Raw genomic sequence first — 10,000 nt, forward strand, 5'->3', positions numbered from 1 at the left:
ACTGAATTTTCTTTCTATGGCTCCGAGAACACGATCGGGACGTATCATAAGAAAGCCATTTAAGGCTGTTTTGTGGCGATAAGAGGTAAGTCTAAGGCCTCAGTTATTAACCTGTCCTCACCTCCGTAAAATAACCTAATGTTTGTCCGTTCCACGAGAAAATGCGGTTTTTTAGCACCTGAAACACGAAAAGCCCGATTTAGTCTATGTGAAACGTGATCTTAAGCCCTCTATACTCCGATCTGTGTAATCGAAGACGTCTTACAATCGCCTTGCGTAAGTTACATGTAAAACCGCCATCTGTATAGCGCAGTGTGTAAGAAGTCAAAATCCTATTGTAGGTTTTACTTTGCTTAATCACTATACGTACAACTGAGTTAACATTGCAGAAATGTTGTTATACAGTGATCATGCATGACACGAAACTGTAACTGTCACAGAGGACTGAAAATCTGGAAAAACACCCAAATCATTGTTCGTTTTTATACTTGAGAAGCATTATCCGTCTAAACGAACTTGGGCAAGACCTTCTCAGTAACATGACCTAGAATGGATCTATTCTAACTAACGAACGACTGTAAGATAATTAGAGATTCGAAAACTGGAAGAGATGAAATAAGATAAACGGCCAAAAAGTAGGCAGATTGCACTTCAGATCTTCAACAAACATGAATTTCGTAGGTAACAATAAACAACTGCGTTATACATTAATAATTCTTACAAATAAATAGCTTGAAGTCTTTTCTTACATAGGCAAGGGGGGAGGGGGGGGGAAGCTGGCAGAAATAACATCGGAATTAAAAGAATTGTAAAACTTATGACCTTGATAAAAAGCGCGGAGAATTGTTTACTATTAGTTCTGCAGTAAAGTATTGGAAGGTCTTACAATTTCTTGTATAACAGGAATGTATTTGAATTTTTCAGTAAAACAATTTTGTTTGCAAACGGTGATGGCATCCTCAAACTAATGCAGTCCACACTACAATAAACAAAACTTGAGACCTGTTTAATTACATACAGTACTGCAAAAGCAAAAGCAAATCCCGTCGTGGCAGCTCAGGCATTTATCTAAATACGCCGCCTTTCAAACTTGTCTGTTTCGCGATTCCTTCTTCAATCGCCTAGCCAATTTATGGAACGCCATACCAGATAGCATTAAGTTGCAGACTTCCATCTCTTCTTTTAAAAATAAGCTAAATTATTTTTTCGTTGAAAGCCTTAAAACAGTATTCGACGGAGACAATATACGTTCATATAAGTTAGTTTGTCCTAAAAGTCGAAGAGTTAATCCTATGACTATCTGTAGTTGTTAAATTTTTTTAATGGGTACTTTGGGTTAGGTCTTCTTTCTCATCCGGGGTTGGGTTTGGGTGTTAATATTATATGGGGGACCTAGAGTCCTATTGTATTATCACCTGCCCTTGGGCGAATCACAAAATAAATAAATAAATAAATAAATAATTCATTTTCCTTGTTTTTCACCAACTGCTTTGGAACAAAAATGCGTGTTTTAAAGCAACAGGGCGCCAGGGAGGCTGTGTTGCTTAAGTGACGGGGCGCGACTAAAGTTGTCGATTACAGGTTGAGAAAAACCTAGTACAGTGAATATGAAAAATTTACATTGTTTATCGAAGTTAAGTTCTTTCGAGACGTCCCACTAGCATTGAATACGCCGGGAAACAAGCAAGTTTTGAAGGTTCTTCCGAAAGGAAGATGAATATTGCGCTTCAAGGTCGACAACTGATGATACGCTCGGCTTGAGTTAAAAGGTTTTTCCGCCTTGTTTTCGCAGTTTGAACATACCTTGGGTCTCCGAATGATGTAATTTCATGACACCCAAAATACCCAAAAAGTAGAACGAAACAATGCAATAACCACTTAAAACTGTTGAAAAACATAAAAGAAATGCGGCAAAAGGAAAGAGAACCATGGATGGACACAAATTATCCGACAAGCCTTCCATACAGAACCCGCGCCCGCAGTGCGCGCGGCAGTCAAAGCTTTGCTATCCTGTCAATCATTTGCCCTTTCAGTGCATTTCGGTTGTGCGTAACGGACATTGTTGTCGATGTAGCCCGGCGAAAGGACGCGATTAAAGTCTCTATTCGCGAAGTTATCACAAATAAATACATTATCAATACTGTTTTGCCGTCTTATTACACTTGAATCGAAAATACCAGCCTAAATTCGTCTTAAAATAGTTAGAAAAAGCACAAATAACAGCAAAAGCACAACGGCTTACGTTCGAATTCTGCTCGCCGACAACCCAAGTTTGTTGACAAAAAAAATTACCACAAAATGTTTTAAACGGTTTTCTGGCCCTTTATTAATTGCACTCACGTGAATTTTAAATGGAGATTCGGGAAAGAAAAATTGTGGCATGATTCTCAAGCCATTGTGGTGACAAATTCCAACACGTACTCGGGGATGTCAGGAAAACTCAGACCCCGAAACCTCAGACCCCTCCAAATTAAAAAAAAAAAAAGGTTTAAACTCGTCTCAGTTATTATCACCTAAAATGTTTTATGGTCACGCAATGTTCATACAACTACAATGGGACGAGATATTTGTTCTCCGATCAAAACTTCCGTTTATCACTGTCGTGTCGATCAAACAGTGGAAAATTAACAAGGTTTAAATAGCAGCCGCCACGTTTTTTCAAGACAGACATTTTTATGCAAACGTATGCAGCACAAAATTGAGCTAACAAGGAGATTCCATCGCAATCTGCTTTTTGACATTTATGTGCTTTACGTGACTGTCCGTACGCAACATGCAGAAAAAGGGAAAACAGTGGATAGCCATGTTTGCGTTCCAACTTATAACGGGAATAGGAAATATATCTTAGAGGAAACAGTAAGTTTCACACCAAACACTTCTATTTGTTGACGTTCATGATACTGCTTTCTCCGGTCCCGCAGTCTCGCAGTCCCGCAGTGGAAAAAGGATGAATATGAAATGCGGGTAAAACTACTGCTCCCGCAGTCCCGCAGTGGAAAAAGGATGAATATGAAATGGGGGTAAAACTGTTGCTCTGGCAGTCCCGCACTCCCGCAGTGGAGAAAGCAAGTATATGAAATGGGGGTAAAACTGCTGCTCCCGCAGTTACGCTTTCCCGCAGTTGAATAAAATTAATACAAGTCATAACCCTAACCCCTAACCTTAACCCTAATCACTGAAACAAGCGCTTATGCTTAATCAGCAAACGAGTGCTATATTCTTCAGACGATCTCATAAAAAGTGTAGTTAACCAAACCGCAAATTGAAAGCTAAAATGTTAATTAAAAGAGTGCTTCGATCAAATCACAAAAACAAGCGCTTAGGCTTAATCAGTAAACGAGTGCTATATTCTGCAGACGATTTCATAAAAAGCGTGGTTAACCAAATCGCAAATTGACCTGCGGGACTGCGGGAGCACGCAATCGTGGCCGGGTATTCTGAAGTTTAGCCGATAAGGAGCAAAAAAGAAATTGCGATCTGCATTTTAGAGAGCGACTGATCCAAAACAGTGAAAAAATGCCAGACGTTAAGTAGTACTACGTTTAAAGATTACGTGTTGAAATCAAAGGTGTCATGAAAATTGGTTTGAGTATTTAGTACCTGGTGTTAGAGGAGGAGACGTCGTTATTTCTTTGATCTTTGAATGCAGACTACAGACTGCAGGTTCCAGATAGCAGATTGGGTTTAAAATGCAAACTAGGTACAAAATGCAAACTACCGACTGGGTCCAAAACTGACCAATGCTTTGACTGCATAGTGCGTTTCTATGCCAGCGAGATTCTCTTTTGAGTTAACGGTGCTACCAGGGAAATAACTTAGGAAATTTCAAGGTCAACATGAGTCTCGGTTGCTGTGACAGTGTTTGAGTGGAAATTCGTTCGTGGAGCTTGGTCGGCTGAATGGATTAACATCTTGGCTTGAATTCATGTGTTGAAAATATTTTTAAAATGGAGCAAAAAACACACCAATAAATTTCCATGGAAATATTTTAAAGAAATTTACAGTATTTCTGTTTGTAAATTTCATGTAAATTGCTCAGGGGACGAATCATGCCATAACGAGCCGCACGCGCTCCAAACAACCAAAAAACGGCTGGAGCATCCAGCTGAGAAGCCGGAGTCAACTCTGGTTTCTCAGCTAGATGCCCAGTTCCTTGCAACATTTCATTCCCATTGTATTCCTTTAATCTATCATCGCAAATCGTTTGAGGCGTGAGATTTCACGAAATCATGTCATCATCTAAGGGCGTTAAGTTAATAATTAAAGAACGGTATAAAAGACCTTGCCGCCAGCCCTTAGGATGCGAAAAAGCACTCTCCGTGTTCCAGTAACACAATTACAAAGGATTCTGACGATATATTTTATATATGTCGGGAAAATCCAAGAGAATCAACGGTTCCACCGTTTCCTGACAATTCAGAATATTTTTTAAGTGAAGAAAGACTCTCAGGCAAGGCGTCCTTTCCACGGATTTTTCTCGATTAAAGGAAAATACGTTCAATTTGATGTGGATTATAAAACTTTAGTATAGGTCGGGAATGAACCCACTACAACGTTAATTCAGTAAAACCCTCCCTGCTTGCAAACGGGATTCCTGAATAAAATTTTCAACTTTGAATATTGTTGCTTTGGCTATATATTGGAGAAAAGCAAACAATTTTCATTTTGCTTGGAACGACTATGCCAAAATGTAACTGCAACTAAAAGGTTTCCTTCTAGTGTACCTATTGTCATTAGAAGATAGAACTCATCTATAGCTATCTTCTATTTTAGAGTTATTTTAAAAAGACTGAGGGCATGTCTCTAAAGTCTAGAAATCTATAGCTAAAAGTTTCAAGAACCTCTAAAATCAGTACGCGATGTGATGGCTAGACCTGAAGAGGGGTTCTAAAATCTCTAAAGTTGTAGAATATCTATGGTCCATGTTGTGAGTCTAAAATTTCTAAAGCTCTAGAATATGAAAGGTCTTTTGGGGGTTCTAAAATCTCTAAAATCTCTAAAGTTCTAGAATATCAAGCGATCTCTTTGGGGCTTCTAAAATCGCTAAACGTTTTACAGTTCTAGAATATCCATGGTCCATGTTGTGAAAGCTAAATAGCTCAATAGCTAAAATTTTAAACGAGTGCTTAGGCCTGCGTGTTGTAATCGAAGGTGTCATGAAAAATGGTTTGAGCATTTACCTGGTGTTAATTAGAGGAGTAGACGTCGTTATTTCTTTGATCTTTGAAATAAGACTAGGGGTAATCGAAGCTTAGGCGAGTGCGTTCGATGTTTGTAGGACGGTACAGGTTTGGCACAGGTAGCAACTGAGGGGGAGGGTGGATGGTTCGTGCGATAGGGAAATGTTATTACAGTGGAACCCCGATACAACGATCCTCGATATAACGATATCCCCGGTAAAAAGATAAACATGCTATGTCCCGGCAAAAGTTACAGTAAAATGTATGGGACAGAACCCCGATATAACGATCTTCACTATAACGATATTCCCGATATAACGCTGAGTTCTTAGCGTACCGAGCGTAAAATCTTCCCCGATATAACGATATTACAGCATCAGTACACAGATACAACTTCAAATGTTTAAGTTTTGTTTTGTTTTGTTTTGTTTCCCTTTTACGATTCATACCACAGACTTTGTTGTGTAACCTTGATAACGTCTAATGCTTTGCAAATTGTGAGTCATTTGATACTCATTACAAGTTTAATTAAACAATATGTACAGTAGTAAAAAAGCACATGTTAATTTTACCCCGATATAAAGATATTTTGGTTATTTTAAGGCAATATCGTTATATCGGGAGTCTCGTTATAACGATACCTCGATATAACGATCTAATTCCACTGTACTGCATCTATGAACGTGACAACTTGTTAGGCGTAATCATTAACTATTTATTTGGAATTCTACAAGTAGACAGCTACTGAAAATTACTCTAAAATGAAACTATTACTTGCAAGTCTTTTCAGCTTGTGGTATTAAAGACCTAAGATTACTTTTCTGTGCTGAACGCTTGGACAAAATAAATTCAGTTTGTTGATTTCAATGCCGTAAATATCACAAGTCATGATGAAATGGCGCCGACGAGCGTCATATCTCGGTAGATTTACTTTGTGGCACAACGGCCGCCAAGCTTCACAACTCAGTTGATTTACTTTGAGGCAGAACGGCCGCCAAGCTACACAACTCGGTAGATTAACTTTGTGGCAGAACGGCCGCCGAGCTACACAACTCGGTAGATTCACTTTGTGGCACAACGGCCGCCCAGCAAAACAAACCGGTTTGATGCAAGCGCGAGGAGTCGCACACATTTTCCAAGGACAGTGACGAACCATGCTTAATCCAAAGTAAAATTTTACCGACTTCAGTTGACAGACCTTCAGAAATCTTTCAGCTCTTTTCAACGATGAACGATGGAAAATTATCACACCTCACCAAACGCTAGAATAATGAATGCCGACGACGCACAAATCACCACGTGCGATAGTTCGTCAAAGTGAGGCAAAACGTAACTAAGCGCCTCAAAGCGAGGCAAAAGTGTGTCGACGACGAAAATGCAATCTCGAAAAAACTTCCCTTACAACACAAATTAGGGGTTGCGTTCTCGTACCTCGAACGCAATAAGTATGCAAAATGAACACACGAGAACACACGAAAACGAAGCAGGATCTAAGAAATAGCATAGAAAATTCTCCTTACCTTTAAAGCTCTCCGCTCTCAGAGAAAAAACATGTGTCTACTTTATCAAATAGCTTAACACTGTGTGAATCATCGAAGGCAATTAAAACAGTCAAGCGTACAAAATGCAAAACAGTGAAACTTAAAAAATATCGTTTTCTTTTCGTTAGGACAAAGACAAAGATTACGAAACTTGTCACACTCGACTGGAATGTAAATTATTCACAGTTGAAAACACGAAACTAAAGCAATGAACGGAACAAATCAATCTCTTTTCAATCATTCAAATACTTCACTATGTTACGGCGCCGTGAGAATGAAATCTCGTCACTCTTTGTACATTAGAAATCGATATTGTTGACACAACCCAGTCACCTCTTTACTGACACCCATGGTGGACCATTCCTGCACTTTGACAGATCACGAAATAGTGGTATAGCTTCCTTTTAAAAGAACTCCAGAAACAGAGAGGGCAAAGAAAGTTAATACAGTTTGGCAAAATCTTACTGGGAAACTCGGAGATCGTGAACATTGGTAAGATTATTTACAGTACCCTATTGTGGGTTTTAATTTGCTTATTAATCACTATTCATACAAATGAGTTAACATTGTAGATATATTGTTATACAGTGATTATGCATAACACGAATTTCAATGAAGTGTTGTATAAAACCAAAAACGAAAGCAATTATTCCGAGAAATTGAAAAACTAATACCGTTCATTTTGGGTTGACGTATCTTCCCATCTCCCAAAAATGATGTCAACGCATGTCATGCCAAAAATGTGAAACAATCCGATTTTGTGTAACTGTCACAGAGGACTGAAAATCTGGAAAAACACCCAAATCATTGTTCGTTTTTATACTTGAGACGCATTATCTGTCGAAACGAACTTGGGCAAGACCTTCTCAGTAACATGACCTAGAATGGATCTATTCTAACTAACGAACGACTAAGATAATTAGAGATTCGAAAACTGGAAGAGACGAAATAAGATAAAAGGCCAAAAAGTAGACAGATTGCACTTCAGATCTTCAACAAACATGAATTTCGTAGGAAACAATAAACAACTGCGTTATACTTAATAATTCTTACAAATAAATAGCTTGAATTCTTTTCTTAAAAGTATACGCAGGCAAGGGAGGAGGGGAGGGGGAGGGGGGAAGCTGGCAGTAACAACATCGGAATTAGGAGAATTGTAAAACTTATGACCTTGATAAAAAGCGCGGAGAATTGTTTAGTATTAGTTCTGCAGTAAAGTAATTGGAAGGTCTTACAATTTCTTGTATAATAGGAATGTATTTGAATTTTTCAGTAAAACAATTTTGTTTGCAAACGGTGATGGCATCATCAAGCTATTGCAGTCCACACTACAATAAAGAAAACTTGAAACCTGTTTAATTCATTTTCCTTGTTTTTCACCAACTTTTTTGGAACAAAAATGCGTGTTTTAAAGCAACAGGGCGCCAGAGAGGCTGGCGCTTAAGTGACGGGGCGCGACTAAAGCTGTCGATTACAGGTTGAGAAAAACCTAGTACAGTGAATATGAAAAATTTACATTGTTTATCGAAGTTATGTTCTTTCGAGACGTCCCACTAGCATTGAATACGCCGGGAAACAAGCAAGTTTTGAAGGTTCTTCCGAAAGGAAGATGAATATTGCGCTTCAAGGTCGTCAACTGATGATACGCTCGGCTTGAGTTAAAAGGTTTTTCCGCCTTGTTTTCGCAGTTTGAACATACCGTGGGCCTCCGAATGATGTAATTTCATGGCACCCAAAATACCCAAAAAGTAGAACGAAACAATGCAATAACCACTTAAAACTGTTGAAAAACATAAAAGAAATGCGGCATTAGGAAAGAGAACCATGGATGGACACAAATTATCCGACAAGCCTTGCATACGGAACCATGCCCGAAGTGCGCGCGGCAGTCAAAACTTTGCTATCTTGTCAATCATTTGGCTTTCACCGGAAACAGTGCATTTCGGTTGTGGAGTCTGCATTTTAGTAGAGACCTTTAGCTACAGCTTTTTTCGGATTTACCGCAATCCGCAAACCTCAGGATGTCACGTGACTATGGCCTTGCCGTCGCGTTGGACGTTTGCGGTTCACGTTTTTACGGCAAGCATCTCCTCTAGCCGTAAGTGAAATACGGCAGAGCTTTTAGACAAATTAAACTTAATGACCCCACCTTTAAGCCACCAATTCGTTCTCGCATATCTAAGCTCCTTTTATGATAACCTTTTAGGGTTTTGCGGTGACATATAAAGGAAAGGAACTTTATTTAAGTGTCTAATCTTCTAGCGCCGTAAAGCATTAATCGGGGACAATGTAAATTGAAATTAACAAATTAACGCAAATCAAATCAAATCAACTATGTAAGATATAATATGTAATATAATATGTAATATGTAATATTTAATATGTATAATATGTAATATGTAAGAGTTTTCGGGCATTTTAAGCGACATTGACATTGAATGGAAAAACAAACAAGGCGTCCGCAGCAAGTAAAATTCCATGTTTTTCGAGAAAGAGAGCGCGAACATCTTGCTAAATGGTTAGAAACGTCCTTAACTCTGACGGCAAACGGTTAACCTCAAACTGCAGTTTGCGGTTTGCGGTTGAGAGAAAAAATCCGTAGCTAAAGGTCTCTACTGACCGCTACAAAACATTTACTCACCATTGCCCGAAGGGACACCCTTTATAAGCGGCAAGGAAGATGCTGATGAATTTTTGCACAAAAACCTCGGCCCCTAACACCGGAAAGCCAGACTTAGAGAGTTTTTTTAGCGGAAGGCTCACTAAGGAAGAGCTTCTAGAGCTTGGCATGCCCTCCCGCAGGTCGCCAGAAAGGTGCAAACAAGCTGATTCATGTTCAAAAAGAGCAAGAAGGGGTAGTCAAAATTGTGTTTCTTGTACTGTGGGAGAAAACGTTTCCCTCACTCCCAAATAAGAACTTGCTGTGTCTTGCAATTTTACAGTGAATTACTATTATGCCGATAAGAGAATCAACATCAAAGAGGCACTCCCAGGGGATTTGGGGATAAAGAGAACATGCATTGCAACACATTGTTATTTCCTTTAATGTTCTGTGTATTCTGCTATTCCATTACATTTCTTTTTTTGTCGTGGTAAATCATCCTTAGCTGCCTAAAGGCAGAATTGCATTGATTTTATATAGTAAGAGCTAGTACCAGTAATAAAACTGACCCAAAGAGCTTAACACACTGTTCCAATTCCATGCACCTTTTCTTCTAAGAGCTTATGCTATATATACAATAAATATTAAGAAGTTGTTGTTTTATTCCATCAGTACAA

The 10,000-nt window shown here is 38.9% G+C and overlaps 1 long non-coding RNA gene across 1 annotated transcript in view; it reads right to left on the reverse strand.

Moving 5' to 3' along the window:
* The window catches only part of LOC137982439 (uncharacterized), a 7,774-nt gene extending 4,081 nt beyond the window's left edge, over window positions 1-3,693 (reverse strand). The window contains exons 1-2 of the long non-coding RNA XR_011118699.1: window positions 3,601-3,693; window positions 122-178 (exon numbers count right to left, since the gene is read on the reverse strand). This is a non-coding gene — a long non-coding RNA (uncharacterized lncRNA). The remainder of the gene's footprint in view (window positions 1-121; window positions 179-3,600) is intronic.
* Window positions 3,694-10,000: the final 6,307 nt, after the last annotated feature.

This window comes from Montipora foliosa, chromosome 13, assembly GCF_036669935.1.
Source record: "Montipora foliosa isolate CH-2021 chromosome 13, ASM3666993v2, whole genome shotgun sequence".
In the NCBI taxonomy this organism is placed as follows: Eukaryota; Metazoa; Cnidaria; class Anthozoa; order Scleractinia; family Acroporidae; genus Montipora; species Montipora foliosa.